General features: G+C 39.9%; 1 long non-coding RNA gene across 3 annotated transcripts in view; it reads left to right on the plus strand.

Annotated features, from left to right (window-relative positions):
• Nucleotides 1-454: 454 nt before the first annotated feature.
• LOC137470262 (uncharacterized) overlaps nt 455-19,221 on the plus strand; it is a 78,382-nt gene continuing 59,615 nt past the window's right edge. The window contains exons 1-3 of one of the 3 annotated variants that reach the window (XR_010996972.1): nt 455-589; nt 11,121-11,228; nt 15,522-15,652. This is a non-coding gene — a long non-coding RNA (uncharacterized lncRNA). Of the gene's footprint in view, nt 590-7,775; nt 9,675-11,120; nt 11,229-15,521; nt 15,653-19,221 lie in introns of those variants that run through there. The other 2 variants (XR_010996971.1, XR_010996973.1) reach the window with 2 other exon arrangements.

The following is a 19,221-nucleotide window of genomic DNA, read 5'->3' on the forward strand; positions in this document are numbered from 1 at the left end:
GAACACAGTGTGCCTGTAGAGTAGATAACAAATACCCAAGTAAGGTTTATGCAAAGGCAACTCTCAAGGCACAGGCAGATGGAGTAGGCAAAAGGTAAAGTTTACACATTCTTTCCAATTGGCTTGGCCGAGTGCTAAACCCAGTAAAGTGCTTGCTTTTATTCAGAAATCAATCTAAAATCCGTCATGTGCCAGACATATAATTAAAATTTCTAGTTATTGTAAGTACAGGGGTAAATTCTGCTCTCTGATACATGCACAAGTTCAGCTTCCCTTTAGGATCATCAGGGTTAATGTACATACATGTTAGGGCAGATTTTGGTATTATCTCCATGGAGCAGCGAACATTAGGTCAAACAAGCCAGTTTCATTTAATACTAAGCATGTTTAAGGAGAAATGTCAGAGTTCAGTTCGGCTGGCTAATGATGTAAATCAGGAATCACTGAAGCTGGACACCTATTCTGATCTTATACCCAATTTGTGTTAGGATTACTCACTGAAATAAATCAGTTCTTTACCAGGAATCCATCCTACTGACACATGAGCAGTTCATAAACTTTGCTCAGACAAGGAAATCATGCCATTCAGGTGAGTAAATTTATTTGTGTGGTTTAACTACTTACTAAAGTTACTTTTTTATTGCTGTTGTTGAAGTATTTTCAGCTGAACATTACTTCTCTTTTTAAACAAAGTTTTGCAGGAAATACCTCTCTTCTCTTCTCTTCTTCTCTTCTCTTCTCTTCTCTTCTCTTCTCTTCTCTTCTCTTCTCTTCTCTTCTCTTCTCTTCTCTTCTCTTCTCTTCTCTTCTCTTCTCTTCTCTTTTCTTCTCTTCTCTTCTCTTTTCTCCTCTCCTCTCCTCTCCTCTCCTCTCCTCTCCTCTCCTCTCCTCTCCTCTCCTCTCCTCTCCTCTCCTTTCCTTTTTTCTCTTTTTTTTTTTTTTACTTTTTTCTCCCTTCTCCATTCAACCTTTTCCCCCCACCCCATATTTTTTCTCTTTTTTTTTTTTTTTCTCATCTGTCCTTCCTTTCCCCTCCCTGAGACAGACTATATGAATTTAAAAAAAAATAACTCATCAAACATACTTTCCAAATTTTTCTAACCAAAAGGTTTTGACGTTTTAATGAAAACACCACAGATTTTGAGTTTTATTTTGTTTTTCTTGTTGTGTTTGTTTTGTTGTGGTGGTGGTGTGTTTCATTGCTATATTTGTTAGAGTTTTTTGCTGCTGTTGTTGTTATTTCGAGAAGGGCAAGTTTCCATTTAATCCATTTACCTGGGAAATAAAAAGAATAGAAAAGAGAGACAAGTTTTAAGGAGGCAGAAGAGCAGCTGGAGCCCTGAGCGCAGCGGACAGAATCCCACCGCAGCTCAGCTGTGCCGCATTCGGTTGCGTTTTGCCGCGGGCAATGCCTGTGCTAATACTAGAACTGTCCCCTGCGCTAAAGGACTTCATACACTAAAAGCACACATCAGGTAGCAGATGCGTTTCTCGTGATCTGCAGGTTGCCGATCTCCGAATCCTCTGTCGCGGCGGACGCTGCCGCCGGGCGGAGCGGGCCCGGGGCCGAGGGAGCCGCGGCCGGGGCGCACCTGGCAGACGCCGGGCGAGGCTGCGCTGCTGCGGGCTGTGGCCTCCTCCTGCTCCTCCGCGGCCAGGAGCTGGGAAGCAGCTGCTCCTTGGAGCGGGAGGTGGTGACCGGAGCGTGTGAGCTGCCGGCGGCGCTGCCCCGGGCCGGGCCGCGGGCCCCGGCGGGGGCTTGGCAGCCACGGACGCTCCTGGTCCCGCTCGCCGGCTCGCTCCTTCCCCCTCACAAGCTGTGTAATGGCGCCTCCTGCCTACCAGCACAAGGAAGCTGCCTCTGGAGGCTCAGCCGACGAGCTTTTTCCCGTTAGCCCGCCGAGCTCCTTCCAGGGCTGCACGGCCGCGTCCCTGCGGGACAGGCAGGGAGCAGCGGGGCGGCCGGGGAGCTCCAGCCCTGCCCCACACCTGCTGCGGCCCCTAAGAAGCCCACACGAGCTCTCTCAGGCCGTGGATGAGGATGGACAGGCACCTTCAGACCCCAAAAGACCAGGGGAAGCACACCCTGTTCTCCCCACTGTACATCGCAGACACTTTGCAGAGATCCAGAGTTCAGTGGAGATGCCAGGTGAGCTGAACTCCATTTGCAGGCCGGCTTTAGCGGGGGTAGACGCTCTCTGCAAGGGTCCTGCCTCCTCTTGGGTTTTCATCTTCCTCTGCTTCCTGCCTGCAGACCAAAGCAAACCCCTGGCACGGGTAGCAGCTGCCGCCTTGGTCACTGTCCTGTGGATAGCATCTGGCAGTTTTTGAGCCTCAGCACTATTTGGTGGCTATGGAGCATAGACAAGTCCACAAATTGGCAGCAAGGCAGTTTTCCACAGACAGTACAGAAGAAGAAAGGGAAACTCAGGCAGCGATGATGTCATTCATGCCATTCTGATTCTGTTGCACACAGGTTCAGTACAGTACAAATTAAATTCGTTTTAAAGAAGTGGCTTTTCAGAATAATAAGACTTCTCTAAAATATATTCTGGTGCTGTTATTTGTTAATATGTAAGGGGATCTTCCTTCATGTCTAACTACAATTGCTTCATTTTTTTTCACTACATGTCAATGTGGTTCAACCAAAACTCAGGCCAAATAAGACAGAAAATATTAAGCATGTAGATTCTGGTCTGCCATACTTAACTGTGTAGATTTCTGATTTTCTCATTGTCAAGTGTTTTCCTTGTCAATTAAATGTCTAATACTCCCAGTAAGCACGATACAAAGTGTAAATATTTAAATATAATTAGGGCTTCTATAGATGGTTTTAAACATGAGATATAAGTTGCTTGCTCAGATTTCTTCACATAATTTCTCATGGCAATACCTTCAAGTGAATGTGGAAATAGCTTTCATTAACATTGAAACAGACATTTTAATACATCTAAATGTACTCCCCCTGAGCTGTCTGCCCATAATATACATACATGTATATACAAATATAGATATATATATATATAGTGAACCACCTGTGCATTTCAGCTGTGAAGATGATAGTACTTCAGTCTTTCAAAACATCCCTGAGCTATGTCAAAGAACAGTCCTGGTTCCACTCAGCTATGGTTTTCAGTCCTGTGGATGATGTCTAGCTGCTTTATGAATGCTGATGGAATTGAAATGCATAGATAGTCCGTAAGTGCAAGCGTTTGGATCAGCATATAAAACAAATGTTCTCAGAATCTCCAAGACTCACAGTCCACAAAGCTCTGCCTTTCTTTTATAAACACAATGAACTCAAGGAAGAATGTGTAAACTCTCCCTTCACACACCTTTGCCCTTATTTTCTCTTTAGTAAAGGAAGAACCTCAGCTTAAAGCAGTTATATCTGTGATGACTATACATCTGCAATCTTTCAAGAGACAGTTGTTCTCTCTCAAGCTCTTCCTTTAGAGCTAAAAACCACACAGACTATGGACTAAATGTGATTTAAATGGAGGCTTTCCCATCATGGTGGAAGAAGATACCTGATTCTCAACAATGATACCTCTATAACCCATCTTTCATGTTAGGAACATGAAACTCTGGCCACAATGTTGTTTCTGAGTCACTTCAATGCATGCCAAGCATTTGTCACATCCTGTTTCTGGATTTCACAGACAGAGGATGTCTTGTCAGGATAATTCAGGTGTGACGTCAGCTTGTGCACTGGCATTTGCATTTCAGATAATACTTATATCTTATTTTAACTATTTTTTTTTTGTTCTTTCTTTTCATTCAGAGAAGTCCTGTGGGCATGTGGCCTACAGCCAGACTGCTGCTGTTCAGGACTTCTAATGTATTCACCACTCTCATGACCAAAAATTGAAAAGGGAAAGGTTTTTCTGAGTTTCAATTAAAATTTCTAATGTGCACAACAGGGACACCAAATATTATTTACTTTTGCTTTTCTTATTTTTTTTTTCAGTGATGCAATTAGTTTCATTTAAAGGAAAAAAAAGAAGTGGAAGAAGTGAAAAGGAAAAAAAAAGCACTGTGTTTGATAATTTCTCCATTTAAATATTGAAAATACTTTGACATCAGCTGGAGAATGGAGGGGTGGGTAGAACCCCTTCCCAGGACTACTGCTTGCTGGAATCAATTTTCTGGAAGACTGGTTTCATACAGCCACACCACATCAGATTACATTCTGATTATTATATCTTTTTGACATTAAGGAAGAAAAGTATTTTGCAAATTTTTTGTATAATTTGCAAAAATATAACTGAATTCAAGAGGCTTATTGCTGAAAGCCATAAAACCACAAGAAATAGGAATATGTTCGTAAGTGTATTTCAATGTGACAGCCAAAGCTTCACGAGCTTTCTCAAAGCTATTCATGTGCTTATTGGTCAGGCTAGAGCTAATTGGGCTCTTTAAAAATCAGAGGTAACCACTGAAGAGAAAACCTCTTTTTTGGCTTTTAGCTTTATCTCCAGGCTAGAAAATACCATTAAAATTCCTGGCCATTACTACTGGCTTATGCTGCCTTGCCTTTTTAATTCTATATTTTTCTCCTAAAAAAAAAAAAAAAAAAAAATAAATAAATAAAAAAGTCTTGAAAAGTTTTGACCTCAATGCAAAACAAACAAACAAAAAAGTCTTAAGCTGAAACTGAAGGACATTTCACATTTCTGCCCCCCATGCACCAAAAAAAAAGCAAAGGGTTTGTTTTTCAAACTGAGTATGCAATATTACAAGACATAAGGAAATCTTTTCTGAAAGCCAGAAACATCTGTAACTACAATTACAATGCCTATGGTACATTATGATTCTGACGTTTAATTGGAAAACTCACTATACAAGACACTTAAAAAAGAATCAAAGCAGGCTTTTTTAATCAGCAACATCTATTTCAATCTTCATCAAAGATAATGTGGGCAACTCCCTGGCTGACAGCAGTGGGACCAGGTTTATAGCTGATAAGCCACGAGATTTTTCATAACACTCCAGAGAAGTGGGCTCTGCTCTGATCAGACATTATATGTTGGCTCTGAGGAGGCAGGGATGCTGTCTTGAGAGACATCAGGTCTGTGGTTGCAGCTGGAAGGGAGCTGGCAAGTTTAGCTCATTTAACAGCTCCATCTCTGTGACTGCTTATGGGGGTGATTCAAGAACATCAAGATCTGCTCAAATTCCTCACCAACACCCTCCAACCACCAAAAGAGGAAGATCGGAGAGGGACCACACATAGCCACCAGTCCTGCCTGTTAACAATTAGAATGTGCTTGCAAAAAATTAACAATAAAAAATCTTAGCTGTGTCATATTTGTTCCCTCACACATGAATTATGAGGTGAGCCCTTACTTTTGTACACATTTGTGATACCACACTTCCCACACTGTAATGTAGTCTCCTTTTTGTACTTACTTAATGTAGGCTGGCTGGCAGCAAATGATACACTTTGGGTTTCCATGAATATGTTATATGCACATAAATTGGGCATGGTGGGAGGAAGAGAGCCCATGGGTCAGGCACATTAATAAATAAGAAGTAGAAGAAAGTAATAGCCATCATATCATTCTTGTCTTCTCACAGCATGCTGAAAATGGCATTGTGTGAACCACCTGCACCCTATATCTGTTTGCATATGTGAAGGCTCCAAATGAAAATAAAACCAATAACTATGGGACACCTTTGAGACTTTAGGAATAGATCCTTAGGTTTCCCTGTGTCTGTCCCCAAAGTAAAGAGTTGGCTGCACTTCATCCCCATGATACATCGGGCAAAAAATATTTCACAGAGTAGGAAATAGCAGCAAGAGCAAAATTTTGCAAGCAGAGACTAAAGTAGAAGTTCCCATGCTCTCTGTGCCCCATTTGTCACAATTTGGTGTGGTGTGAGGTACCAGCATCCATCAAGCTCCAGGCAGCCACCTGTGGCCTGAAGGTTTACAACAAGGCTGGTCACTCTGCACTCCATTTGTGCCCAGTGGGTGGGCATAAGTAATTCTAGGGTACCAGGTGACTCGGCTGACAAGTAGATATTAAGATGTGATTGTTCCCTTCAGAACTGCATCTATTTAATCTCCATTGGCTATAGAGAGGACCCAGAATGACTCTTTCAGATTTAGGTACCTACTCAGTAAACAGAAAATTACGAAAGAGTCCTTCCACCCCAACTAGGAAATCTAGGAAATGCTAGGAAATGCAAACTAGTAAGTGAGCTTTTTTTTTTTTTTTTTTTTTTTTTTTTTTTTTTTTTTTTTTTTTTTTCTTTCAAGGCCATGGAATGCTTTTGGTTGGAAGAGACTAGGGAAGATGATCGCCTTGATTTTTTTTCTTGTAAACAGAGAAGGTGTCATAAGTGAAATGGTGATTAGTGTCTGTTTTGGCCACAGCAACTATGAAGTGATTGCATTTAAAATCTGTTGACAGGAGGAGAAGTGCCAGCAAAACTCCTACCCGGGACACAAGGAGAGCAGGTTTCAGACTGTGCAGGAAATTAGTGAGTAAGGTCTCCTGGGAAAATGCATTTGAAGGGGCTGGGGTCCATCAGTGCTGATGGATGGTAAGAACCACCTCTTAAGGGCACAGGAGTAGGCAATTCCTAAATGTTGGAAGGGAAGGAAATGAGGAAGAAGACTGGCTCTGCTGAGGAGGGATCTTCATTTGCAGCTAAGGCAAAAAAGGAAGGACCATGGCTGTAGGAATTATAAATTCCCAGTGGAACCTGAACTTGTGTGGGATCTGCTGCTCCAGCTAGACCCCTATAAGTCTATGGGGCTTGATAGGATTCCCCCTGCCATGGAGGCATTGGAACTAGTAGATGTTTGAAATTACCTCTTACTTCTTAGTTTTAATTTTCTTCCGAAACCACAGCCATGAAAAATTCAGATAGAATACAATGTGGTGTGCTGACATGATTGCAGAAAGAACAAGGGTTCTGATTTTGATGTGGAAGAGCCAATTTGCGGAATTTCTGGCCTGTTGGGAAGTTTCATGAAGTGGAAGAAAAGAACTGGAATGAAAATATTGAGAAAAAGTAAACTGATGCACACATAACCATAACAAGAAAACCTTTAGATGTTCAAAAATGTAGGTTAGTTCACCAGCTCTCTTTTATTGGTAATTTTCTTGACTTCCAGAGGAACACAGGAATTTGCCTCAGCTGACACTAGTGCTGCTTCTGAGAGCAATTTCTGCCCCAGTGGCAGTGACCGTGGTGCAGCCAGCACCAGCTGGCACTGCCAGAGCTGGTCTGGAGCAGGGACAGGGGCTTCACCAGGAACTCTTGCAAGTAGCAGAAAAATCCAGTCCTAATATATTAATTCTATTTAGCATATAAGATATGGGTTTCTTGATTTTTTTTTGCGGTTTCATTTCTCTTTTTTTTTTGTCCCTAGGATTTCCACATTGAAATTCTCAAGTGGCGGAGATTTTTTTTTGTGAAAAGTTCTTGTCAAAACTGATATGTATGATAAAATTTAGCAAACAACATTAAAAATAAACTCTGATGTGCCTTGCTAATTTATTATATATAAGAAAGGGTGCATTAATGCCTGGAATCACAGGGACCATATTATCACAGTGCCCTCTTGTCAATAAATTTTGTGGGTTTGGAAGCAACCATTTCCAATCTCTATACACAGGAGTACAAATTGTTTCTGTTTCAGTGGATAAAGATTGGAGAACAGTCAGATGCAAGGTTTAACACTCTTTAGAGAGACATCTCAGTTTTTAGAAGTATGAGGGAGGGAAGGAGGGAAGGAGGGAAGGAGGGAAGGAGGGAGGGAGGGAGGGAGGGAGGGAGGGAGGGAGGGAGGAAGGAAGGAAGGAAGGAAGGAAGGAAGGAAGGAAGGAAGGAAGGAAGGAAGGAAGGAAGGAAGGAAGGAAGGAAGGAAGGAAGGAAGGAAGGAAGGAAGGAAGGAAGGAAGGAAGGAAGGAAGGAAGGAAGGAAGGAAGGAAGGAAGGAAGGAAGGAAGGAAGGAAGGAAGGAAGGAAGGAAGGAAGGAAGGAAGGAAGGAAGGAAGGAAGGAAGGACATAAATAATTTCTTAACAGTCACCTTCTTTCAAACTAAACTTTTGCTGCTTATTTTCTAAATTTTAAAGAGTTTGAGCCCCTTTCCACATTTTCAAGTATAAACCTGAAAAGAAATGAACTATTTCTCTGAAGGAGAAAATATTATTGTGCCTTTTTCAATCACTGCGGTAGTATTTTGGTATTCATTTATACCAAGTTGGCCACATAACTCTCAGGTACAGCATTTGCATGACTTCTACTCCAGTTCTTATGTCACCTGCTGAAGGAAAATGTTCAGACTGTCTGAGGATTGAGCAGCCACTTCTTTGAAGCAGTTACCAGCACAGCTTCTGACTCCAGCCCTCTGCCAGCACACATTCACCCAGCCTGTAGACATCAGTAGCTGGCTTTCCCCCACTCTGAGGCTTCAAATTAAATTGCTGTTGAGACTCTATGACATAAATTAAGAACAGAAAAACCAGTTTAAAGCTTACAGCTCTGAAGAAATCACTAAATGAATTCTATTTTGGCAGCTTGCTGCTCACAACTCAGAAAATACGACAGCAAAGCAAATCACATGTCCAGTGTGTGTTTTATAACCCTGCACAGACTAAGCCATCTTGTAGGCACATGCTTGACTATTTTTAGTGGCTGTGCTCCTGAAAATATGGCAAAGTCCTTTAGTGTTGGCAAGTCACTAGGGGCTACTTGAAAAGTAGCAAGAGATGTCAGTTGCTGGAATTTTGACTGAAAATAATAATACCTGGATTTAAGATTTGCTGCACAGATTTGCCAAAGAGCAAATGAAGTCAGCTCTGGCAATGTGACGATGTGCTGATTGCTGCCTCCAGCCATGAAAGCACAGGATCTGACTGTGTTTTATTTTCATCACCATTGCTACAGCATCATTTTAAAGGTACACGATGGTTCGTGGGAATGCCAGTTTTCCAGGGTATCCATCTGGGAATCAAACAACTCTCCTTCAGTTCTGAGCAGGCACTGTGGTGTGTCCAGAGGACTTATAACTGACACGGCCCATTAGTCATAGAAACATCCCACTAAAATTAGCGGCAGCTTTTCATCTTTATGGGCCTCATGCCTCGGTCCATATGTAGAACATACAGAATGGATTTTTCTTTTCTTGGCATGTAACCCCGTCTTTCCGGTACTTTGGTTCCAGACCTTCATGAGCAATGCAGGTGGCTTTTGTTGTTCCACAGCTCATATTCCTGACAGTTACTGCATCTACACAATACTTCTGGATTCAGCCAGGCTGAAACATTCTCACAAACAGTTACTTAAGATTACCAGCATTAGCATGTAAATATAATAGTAATTAATAACACTTTGGCTTCTTGAAGATTCCCTGTGCTGCTCTGTTGGCTCTATTTCAACAGCACCTAAAAAGCCAGCAGCAAGGTCTCTGCCCACCCCAATCTTGTTTTTAAGGTTTCTTTAGTTTGTTTTTAAGATGTGTAGCCAAAGCATGGGGATAAACTACTGTGATTTTCTCTTTGGAAGGCCAAGGTTTTCATGGTCACTTCTCATTTGGTACTGTATGTATTTATTCATCTGTTGGGTCTCAGATGGAGACAATTCAGACCTGGTTTTCAGAGGTGTTGGGCAATTAATAGCTTCCATGTGAGCCAAGGGGAACTGTGACCATGAGGTACTGTGCTAAATATGGCTTCTGGTTTTTTGAAGAGCACATGCAAGAGACACCATTTAAAAAGTGTTTAACTTATATCTTCATTCTGAATCTAAATTTATAGCAAATGGAGACTTGAATTAACTGTGTGTTATTTACGGCATTTATGAAATGAGTAAAGGATCCAATCAAATAATTAACATCAGTAATATATTCCAAAAAGAAAATTCAAGACTTCTCAACCTTACCCTTCTACTTGAGTTTCTTTCTTGCTGCCTCAACATATAGGTCAAACACTGAATAAGAATCTCCTTTTCTTAAGAAATAGTTACTCCAAAGTAGAGGTGAGGTTGTCAGTGGTGCTGTCATGGCACAACTGTTTTACCTGGTACACTGGATTTTATTTTCCAGTGCTGTAAATACACAAATTTTCCAAATCATTGCACATGTTTAGAAAGGCAAGAGTATGCCAAGTTGTCTTAATTGAAGTCCCCAAGTTTGTATATCCCATTTTGTAAAAATAAAATAGAATATGCAAACTGTCTGGATAAAACTCCAGGAATACTTGAAGTTTACTCATAATAAGGGCAACACTTTTGTGCCATACTGTGCAATGTATTGCAATGCAGGCAATGGCTGTTCCAATCCAGAAATAGAAAAGGTGATTCATTTTGGTTTGGAATGAAACAGCAGCATGTCATGGTGTTGCTAATAAAAGCCTTTTGGGTTTTCTCCCTGCAGGCTTCATTGCAATAATAGCAGTGCTTCTGTTAGCTCATTATCAGCATTGCTGGCAGCGGAGGAGGCAGAATTGGTTGCACATTTAGATTATTGTTCTCATTGCAACACTTTATACTAAGACTCCTTAAACAAAGGATTTACAAGCCATAGTAGAGACAGTCCATCAATAGAAGCTGTTATAGAATCCCCTACTGCAAGGACTGATTAGCATTTTATTGACACCCTGTGAGAAAATTGCTAACTACCCATTAACTTTATATGCAGACAAATACATTTGAGGAACATGAGGGACCATTTGGGGCATTGAATCTGGTTTCCCACAGATTACAGGTCACAACATCTTGTTAGAGGAGTTCTGCACTGAGACAGCAGTTTCTGGATGAGCTACTTCATCTTTCCGAGAAAAGCATCTCTTTTAAACCTGAAGTTCTCAAGAATCCTTAATAACTCAATATTTGGGCTTGAAAAAGGCAGTTACTTATGTGATTCCAGATTTCAGATATTAAATAGTCTGCCACAGCAAAGATTCTGCCACTACTACAACCTTCCCACTTCTCTCTCATTTGCCTTCTTTCACTTCATTTACATTCTTTGTTATAAATAAAAGTAAAAATCATTACTTAAGAATTAGGTTTTGGTAGAATCTGAGCTCTATCAAAGCTAGGGATCAGTCATGTTGATGTTATTATGATCAAATGCTAACCCATACTTCCAAAAATTACATAGGCAACATCTAATGGACAGAGAAAAAGTTTAAAGGCTCAGAGGTTAGCCACAGAGAACAGAGTGAATAAGTAATGGATACATGCAGCTCCTTGCCACTTTCATACCATGGTAAGTTTTCTCCCCAGAGCTGTACCTGCAGGGTTATATCGCTTGGGAGAGCTCTCTAGAAAAGGTCTCCCTCCCTCAGAGGGAGATGGTGGTCAGGCTGCTTGCTATGGGTAATTTGAAATAGTGAATTAAAACCAAAACTAAGATAAAATATCAAGATAACATCACCCATGCTACACCACACATGGAATCACTGGATTTTGGATGTTGCAGCAGAAAATAGCTCTACCCAAACAACTGTTCTTCCTGTATCCATAAGGTTTGTATCATAGCCTTCTTTTCTTGCAGCCCACTTTTCCTTCCACACCCCCTCAAAATCTTCCCTTTAGCAACCCTCTTGTGCTGAGCTTTTCTGAGCACACAGAGTGACCTGGTGTAGAAACCCCAGGGTCCACTTCAGATTCCCTCATAAAGTAACTTGGATCATCTCTTGTTTTTCTTGAATAAATGCAACACATCCTGCCTATTATTTGGCTAAGGTATTTTGCAACAGTAAAGCTGGGAACTGCAGAGTGCTGGCCAGCCAGGCCACGAGCTGTGCTTACTGCAGCAGTATTCCTCCACCAGCTGGTTCTGCTTCCCTGTAATTTGTTCAGGATTTGTGACAGGACCTCTAAGTTCACCTTCTGCAAAATATTTATTATTTTTTTTCTCTTTCTCTCTCTCTCTCTAAGAGAAATGTTCCCCCACTCCCTTTTTCTTTAGAAGAGAATAATTTGCCACTGGATTGGAAACAAATTATTACCATGTTGGCAGGGCAGCTCTGCCTGTTCCCCAGACACATTTATTGTATTTGCTAATTCTTTTCAACATGAAAATGGCAGAAAGGTAGAGGTGACATCAAATGTATGTAAGGAGCTCACTTAACAGAGGTAGCTCTAAAAAAGAAAGGAGATCTCATCCTCTGCAGTTATAAATGTGTTCCATTTGTTGTGGCTGCAATACGCTCCAGACATCCGAAGGCTGGTGACTTTGAAGAATTCACATTTCAAATCAATATTGGCATGTTGCTAAAAAATCCTTTAAATTGAAAGATATTGTTGGATCTGGTTATTAATTATTACACATATCTGCCTAATTCCTTGTCTTTTGAAAATATTGGACTATCTACTTCAGTCATTAGATTTAACTTTCGCCATGTTCCTAGGAAATCTAAAGGTTCTAAAAGTCTTTCCTGATGAAGACAACTTGTGATGTAAAAATAAAATATGACATAAATTGATAATAAAATTGGAGGTAGAGATAAGAATTTTTCACCCCATTTTAGAAAAAAAAAAAGAATGCTCAGATTTTTCACTTTGACACACTTTGGGAGTAAGCCTAGTTGAATCTAATGTAAATTGAAATGCAGAAAAAAAATTGTAAGATAAATGAGGTCTTTTAAATCAAGTAGTATGTTTAATTTGATCAGAATTGAAATAACTTTTCTTTCATTTTTGTTCTGGAAAAACTAACAAAAAAGTCATTTTATGTTGACCTGAAACAATTTTTTCCTAAGTTTAGACAGAGAGTGGAAAGATTAGTTATTTAGACAGCACTACTCCTAAATTCAAAGGCTGTGCCATTTCCAGCAGCCTATCCTTCCTACCTTAAATGAGCTTTTCATCCTTATATATATGTTTATAACAACTGATGAGAGAAATATTGAGTAATCACATAGATCACAGTCAAAGTTTCAAAATTCTTTTAACTATTTGACCTTCCTTTCTTGGAAGGGGATCCTGTGTGTGTGTGCAACTTATTCATCATTCCAGATTATAATGAGATCTTTTTGTTTATTGTGGCCATTTGTTGTTGTTTTAAAAATAAAAGCTTTCCGTATTAATCTGCTCCATCTCCTGCATTGTAGGAGATAATTTACAGTGATGTACCTGGCCCTAAATAAATGCAGGTTCACTTACAGTAGGAAGAACTGTTGGAAGAAATACAGTGAGTTGTCCCCAAAATAAACAAACCTTACTTTTCCATTTTGGTTCTGCCAATGGCTTTGTGATACTGAGTACATAGGAGCAGAATGTTTGCTGACCATCCTTAAAAGGTATCTAATATTTCAGTCATGCTGAATGAATCACTTTTGCTCTGGTGGCCTACAGAGAAGCAAATAATATTTTTCTGATTCATCTTCTAGAAAGATATTACTTTGGAGAAGCTATTTATGAACTCAAACATGCCTAGAAATCTGTTTGTTCTTTAATTCCTTCCCCATTTTCCTATTCATAACACCTTTTCTGACTTAAACATGTGCAGCATAAACCTCATGTCATGTGTTATAGGGTAGAAAATTTAAAATGCTAAACACACTAGTGCTCTTTGGGTAACACCTACAACCATAATGAAGTGTTTCCTGGCACGCCACATGCTGTACCTTAAATCACTTTTATATTGAGCTCTGGAAGTGTTCAGTCTTTTTCCCAGTTTCACCTCTATGTTGGTTCCTGAGGAAAGCGAGCTGGGATGCTTTAGGCAGCCCCTGTCCAGGCAGTGGCTCTGGTGGAGATGTTTGCCACCATCAGCGTCAGCAGAATTTGGTGTTGGGCTGAACTGTTCCTACAGGCACTACACCATGTTGGGACAGGAGCATCAGCTCTGTAAGCAAGACTGCAGAGAGGGGAACCTCTGGCCAGAACCAAGGAAGGAGGGGTGAGGTGCACTTGGTGACAGAAATGTCTTTTTCCAGCACAGCAGGCTCAAAGAAGGATTTTTCTAGAGATTAGCTCTAAAACCCCAGTTCAGCACCACTGTTAAGCACATGTCCAGCTGAGAGCAAGTAAGACATGTAAATGTCAGTGGGTTTTCTCGTGCTGTTAAAATGGGCATGCACTCCAGGGGTTATTTGGGAAGATTTGCAATTTTATGGACAGAGAATGTTTAGAGAGACCTGATAGAATAAAAGACAAGAAAACTGAAAAATAAAGAAGTCATAACACAGGGAAGAAAATAATATAAATTTTGATATTTAACCAAAAATTTAACAATTCTGACAGAAACCTAGGAAAGATGATGTAGATTAGAAAAAACATGGGTTTGAAATTAATTGAAAATACTGCATTTGTCCAAAACATGTTAAAAACAACTCTGTTGGGAAGATAATAATCTTTTTCCTTGATTATGTTGGAATTAAATGTGACAGATGTGTATTTTAATTGGCCACAGAGATCTTCATGTTCAGACCTTACATTTGCTGACTGCTGAACATTTTCTAAACAGCCTGATCATCTTGATGGCCATGACTACCTACAGGCCATAGCTCCTATTCAAACTAGATTCCATGTAATCTCGTCTTTATTTGAAAATTACCAGATGACAAGTTACTGGTTCAAAGAGAAAGACCTAAACTTGCATTGCAAGTCTGAGAGGAGTAGACATTATTTGATCTCATAGGTGTTATGAACACTGCTTTCTGTAGATTTATGATGGTTCATTTATCAACAATTAATTGTATCTGCCAGCTTATTACTATCAATTAACATTGCTGGTAATTTCATAGTGTGAGAACCAACCTGCTGCATTTCCCTGTGGAATGGTATCACCCTCCTGGAAGACCCCTATAGCTGTGACTGTTAGAATGATCCTTACTTCCTCTTTGTACCCCATTGGCCCAGAGCCAGATAACCCAGACCTCTCAGACCCTAGATAAAACGGACACCGCCATTGTCCGTTCTCTTTTTCCTCCTTCTCCTCAGAGAATAAACACCTGGAAACTGAGCCTCTGCGAATATCTCGCCTGGTTTCTGAAGCTTCGTATCCCTGCAGGTTCCCCAAGGCTGGGCTAGCTTAGCAGTTCAGGGGGGCTGACAGGGGGAAAGCTTCACCAACCTTCTGCAATTGTGAAGATTCTTTAAAGTTTCACTGCTGCAAAACATTCAGCAGTTCTGGAAAAGATTATTTCATTAATGCAACACCAGGAATTACCAGTATCAGCTTCATGTAAGTGTTTTTAAACAATTAGATGTTACTATCAGGATTGCACTACCAAGCAGCAGCAAACCATCAAGGGCTGGAGTTTAATCAGGATCATAGCCCCTTATGCTGGGGACACAAAGAAGTCTGCAAGATTTTTCAAGAATCTAGGTGATGAAAAGGAATGTCCACCCAGATAAAAAAGGTGTATATTAAAAAATAACACTTATGTAATTGCTATTAAATATTAATTATTAAATATTGTCATTACATAAAAAGAAAATTATGATATGGCTAGAAGGCAAGTTATATTAAAATGATTAAAATAATTTTTAAAGTCTGTGAGTTAAGCAGGAGTGTACACTAGCATTTAATTTCTTCCTTTGATTTCAGTGGCTTCCATTAATTTCTCACAAAAATGGGCTCAAGTCACTGGTGAAGCTGCAGTGCGGTGAGCCAGGGTGTGGATTTCTGGAAGCTCAGCCACTTCACCCATGGATGACCTTGTTCCACAGCCAACATAGGTAACTTACTTGACCCTTGCTGACAAGGCTGGACATTTGTATATGTCATATGAAATGCATTTAAATCTATGTCTACAGGCTAAAAAAAAAGATAAAATTACAGAGGATTTTAAAGTATTAGACAAAATCAGTTTATATTTACTGCAGATGCTATATTCTAGGTTAAAAATGTCCTTAGGACTAAGATCAGAAAAGCTCCCTCACTGATAAAAATGTTTTATAGACTATTTATAGAATAGTCTCCAAAATTATATTCATCACTGTGTACACTTTGGAACTTTTGACTTCCTAAAAATCAAAATAATAAGAGGCTAATCTGCATAGAAAAATCTAGCTGAGGCTAGAAGATGCACCAGATAGGGTAGTGTTTATCTGTGTTTACCTGTTATTTGCATCTGCTGTGACTGTTAGTGAAACAATGAATATAACCTTCTTTAACTTACTTTAAGAGTATCTCTGTCTATTTTAAGGACTAATTCTGAAGCAAATCTTTCTCATTCTGCACATCTTCTGACTTACACTCATCTAAACTAGGGACATATTCACACAGCTTGGCCCAGATAACCAAATATTATTTAGTTATTTATTATCATTGTGGCTTCAGTTTCTTCTCTGAAATGGCTTGGACTGTTTTCCTGAAAAATGATCATTTCTCACTTTATCCATTATCCACTCATAGTTCTTGTGTGAGCTCCAGGGAGGACACATTTTTCTTCTCAAAGTTTCAGAAAGCTCCAGCTGAAGAATCCTGCAACTGGAGTAATTTTTATTACCTTAACACTCTCTTCTTCAAGCTTTATCTCTCCAAAGAAAAGCCTAAGGCCATTCTAACAATCCAGAGGATCCTGACCCTTTAAAAATTACCTCTGATCTTGGAGCAGAGCTTCCATGTTTCACATGAATGCAGCCTTCCTTCCCAATCTATTTTGGATTTTTTTACAATCCCCATGTTAGCCAGGAAGTCTCTGAAGCTCAGCTCCTACCAGAATAGTTTTATACCTCATACCTTTGACAGGAACTGCTGGCATTCGCCTGCAGGAAGCTAACATGTGATTTAGGAGGGGATAAAACATATACATGTTTGTTACTTGAATTTTACAGCTCTACAGGGAATGAAAATCTTTTTCACAAAGGATTTAAAACCTTGGCTTTTTTCCCCACTAGAAAATTTCCAAATTCTCTGAAGGGAAATGGCTAGATGAAATTAATTTGGGGTCAATTGAAAGGTTTCAGTCTGACCAAACCCAAAATCCTTTTAATTTTGTCTTTCATATTTATTTTTTACATTATAATATACCAAGCAGCATAAAATATGAGATGCTATTCCTAATACTTTAAAGAAAGTCTTGAACATATGGCCCAAATGTAACTGATACATTGATGTCTAGCTGAGTTTATGGAAACTCTAAAACAACAACTGTGGGAGATGTGAAATGAGCTATTCATCTTGACTTGTGTCCAGGAGTGATACTTAATAACAATGATATTTAAAATAGTTTATCAAGGAAGATGACAAACAGAATAGGAGAAAAGGGCATGATACAGGAAAGACCAGGTATTGTAAGAGACAGCTTAATTTGGTGCCAAGAACAAACTATATTTGCTAAAACTATATTTTTATAAAGTTATAAATGTTCTTATATCCTTGCATACTTATGTGCTTCCCAAGTCAAGACACACAAATCCTCCAGCAACAATGAAGCTCTGCTAAGGGGAAGAAGAGTCTCAGGAGACAAATTTTTTGGTGCCGCCAAAACCCTCACTGGTTTAATGCACAGCCTTTTGCACTGAGTGGTAAAATATTTTGGTGTATCATTTGACTGAAACCTGTTACATCAGAGGAGCTTTCCATCCTTTCCACCACCACCACAATAGCATTATTGCTTCACCAGCTTGAAGGATAGGAAGGTAATCAGGAATGGTCAACATCAGCAGATCACACACCACCCACCCAAGTGCTTTTGTTGAAGAAATGAGTGTTTGTGCAGATAACATGTAATACACTCTGACTTCTGTAAAATTGTTGACACCATCCCACATAGTGTTTTCATGGGTAGGCTGAAGAAATACAGCTAGACAAACTGTCTTCAAGATAGGTTGAATACTGGCCAAGGCACCTCATTCTAATTAGTGTCTCAGTATCAATTTGGCAGCCAGCAACAAGCAGAGCAGCCTGGGAGCTGAAGACTGGTGGTCTTCATCATCTTTTGCCATGACCTGGATAACAAGACAGAAGCCACCCTTGTCAAATGTGTAGTAATTAAGCAGAAAAGGCAGGGTTTGACATACTCTAAAACTAGAGTTTGAAGCCAAAGGGACCCTGACAAACTTGGAGAATAATCTCAGAGAATTCTCACAAAATTCAGCCAGGATAAATGCAAAGGTTTATACCTGGGGCAAGCACAAGTCAGTGAGTAAATTGTCTGAACAGCAGCCTCTTTGAAAAGGACATTTGGCATTTAGGGAATACCAGACCAATGGACACAAGGGTGTTCTGATCACAAGCACAGGAAACTGCATAATAGATCACATTAGGAGGAATGTGGCCAGAGGAAGGCAAGATTAAGTCGCCCTGCCTTTAAGCAGTGATATGGAGGCAAAGAGGCAATTTAACTGCAGACTACAACTCTTTGAAGGACAGTTGTAAAGGCGATGGGATCAAACTACTCTCAGGAGTAGGAGATGATTTAACAAAGGGCAAGACCAAAGTGCTGCAGCTTGGGAGGTTCACCTTGAACATCAGGATTTCTTCAGTTGGATAGTAGTGTAACACTGGAACCCATATCCAGGTGGAAGTTCTGTCCTCAGAGGGTTTCAAGAATTAGCTAGACTTGGCCTCTGCTGCTCAGATCTACTGTTGTTGTAGTCTTGCTTTAATCAAGATATTGTAATAGATGACCTCCAGATTGGTTCCCTTATTTTCTTGATCCTCTGATTCACTATTTTTCCTCTCCTCCCCTTCAACCTATTAGGAAGGTCAAATGAAAGTTCAAAAAAAAAATCCTCTCAGAATATGAAGCCATGTAAAAATTACCTCAGTGTACTCTTTTAATATAGGCAAAAATCTTTTAAAATGTAATTGGAAAATAACAGGAGGACACAGGTGTGTGAAGTGGATCACCAAGATAATGTGACTTTGTTAAACCCTTATCACTTAAAACAATATATAACAGACAATAGATTTCACTTTATCATATATCCTTTACAGCAATGACAATGAGCAGTCTAAATCCCTTCCTCCCTTCCTTCCTGGCAAGACATTTACTCATCAGTTCAGTATGCAAAGAATGGGAATCGCCATGACTGGGAATGATTTCAGCAAACTGAAGTCCTTCAGGCACTCTGTTTTGTGGGAGAAGGTAGCAGAGTACAAGTCTGGCCACGATCTGGAATTTAGGTCCAATATACTGGCTCGATCCCATTTTATTCAGAATTTGGTCATGACTACAAACTGCACTGTTCTTTTCTTTGATTATAGATGCATTGAAATTCTCTGTTAAGGGGGAGAAAAAACCCAAACATATGAGAGTCTACTGAGGGGATATCATATAATTTCAACTCACTACTAG

The sequence above is a fragment of the Anomalospiza imberbis genome, chromosome 3 (assembly GCF_031753505.1).
Source record: "Anomalospiza imberbis isolate Cuckoo-Finch-1a 21T00152 chromosome 3, ASM3175350v1, whole genome shotgun sequence".
Taxonomy (NCBI): domain Eukaryota; kingdom Metazoa; phylum Chordata; class Aves; order Passeriformes; family Viduidae; genus Anomalospiza; species Anomalospiza imberbis.